Source organism: Teleopsis dalmanni, chromosome 2 (assembly GCF_002237135.1).
Source record: "Teleopsis dalmanni isolate 2A chromosome 2, ASM223713v2, whole genome shotgun sequence".
NCBI lineage: Eukaryota > Metazoa > Arthropoda > Insecta > Diptera > Diopsidae > Teleopsis > Teleopsis dalmanni.
Window position 1 is genome coordinate 32973890 of NC_051847.1, and position 2172 is coordinate 32976061.

Sequence of the window (2172 nt, forward strand, 5' to 3'; positions counted from 1 at the left end):
CCAATTACATGCCTTATCTTTTCGTTGTATTCTCTTTCATAAAGCGTTTTGTAGTTGTATCATTGTTTTGTTTTATGTTTTTTTGTTATTGATATTACCATATCGGATTAAGCCAATACCTTTTTTGGTGCAGCTGCAAATAGGCTTTTTGCATTGTATTTCCCTTTTTAAAAAGTTATATTTTTCTCAATTTTATCACCATTAAACGGTTTCAATGGTCCGAACTGTTATATTCACTGACTCATTGAAATGAGATTGTCTTGTATACGTAACCTGCTGCGTTGCACGCTTTATACTTCAGATACTTAAGACTGGATATTTATTTATTTTTTTCCAATTTTGTAATAGTTTTAACAGGGATTTTTTTAGCTTTTTAGATTAGTTTGTTTTTAAGTATTCTAGTTGGTTGAATTTTCTGCTTCTACAGATTTGCAGTTTCACAACAGCATGAAAATATTTCAACTATTACCAGATTAGAGACTATTAAATATGATTCCTTATGCTCCATTCGCCACTATTAAAACTTTACAGCCAATTATGGCTTTAATTTTGAAGATCGAGATACAAATCAGGCGTATGACTTACGATTATAGACCATGGAACGAATTAAATTTTATTTAACCTTGACCTGTTTGCTATCAAGTTGACTAACAGAGTACAACAGTGGAATTTCTAATTGCCAAAATTTATTTTACGACTCGACTGTTAGACCTTTTTCAAACCTATTAAAATTTATTTCTATATTTAAATAGCAGTATATGTTTACTCAAAACACGTTTTCAACGTTTTTAATAAGCACGACAAAAAATGCATTTCTTAACTTAACTTAAAAGCCACATTTTAATTAGCATAAAGCGGCCTGATAACAGCACAAAACCGTAGTTACACTACCAAACGCCTTTAAATGATCTTTGAAATGTCTGGGGAACTCGTTCTGCAAGACATTTGCTCTGTTATTAATTTTATTTTCAGAGTTATATTTTACATTCATAAAATGTGCATATTTAATAGGCTTAAAAAATAAAATATAAGGAAAATATTTATTAAGTTTAATAGAAAGTTGAGTAATTATTAATCTCAAAGTTGCGTAAGTCCAATACCTATAGCCATTCGATGTTTTTTAATGAGTTTACTACTGAGTTAGTTAAGATTTTAGTGCAATAGATACGATCTAATATATTATTAATTATAATGAATCAAAATGTGAAAAAAATTAATATGTTTCTCACTATAATTGCACATTCCATGACAAGGCGGACATCGCTGATTAGTTAATTCCTTGTCTTCGGTGTTTACACTGAAGTGTTCCGCTTTGTGTAATAATAATAAATTGTACTCAATAACAAATCAAAAAGTGATCAAATTATTTGTAATAAAATTTTTTAATTCAATAAGATATATATAGTTTAATAGTTCCAAGTTAAATTATGAAATTCAAGTACAGTTCATTCATAAAATAAATAATATACACTATCATAGTGTTGAACTTCAGGAATAGCAATAAAATTGCAACAACGTCTTAGATTACAGACATCTGAAATGTTATTCTAGGATGGTCACTAAATATCTTAAGCGCATTTGATTGAAAAAAAGGAACTATCTTCCTTTATTTCGTATTTTATTATATTATTATACTATAAATAATTTTAACTTTATTATTGTTACAACTATTTTTCTTTTATTTTTCTTAAGATATTTTGTGTAAAATTCATAGTTTTTCCTGCCTCCTGATTACATAAATAATTAGTTTAAAATTATTAAATTTTAATTCTAAATTCTTTCTAGCACAACTGCGGGAACTTTAACTGGTTTACCTACACATTGATTAATTATCTGTTTGCTAGATACAGTGAAAATATGTGTGTCAATGGGTGGAGCAATCATTTCCGTGCTTATTAATATGCAATGACACTTTAAACCGTTTTTCATGACTTAGTGCTTATAGCTGATATGTACCTTATTCCACATAAAACTATGTCATGTTCTAAACTAATTTATTTATCATAAAAATTAATTAAATTATTTTAAGTGATTGCTTAAAATATTCGCGAGAACGACTGCAATCGACAAAAATAACGGCAAAGATATTAAACTAGTTCTATATGTCTGTCTGTAAGGTCTGAGCTGCATAATATTTCATACTTTTGAAGTGTGTATGACAGTATCTTAGAA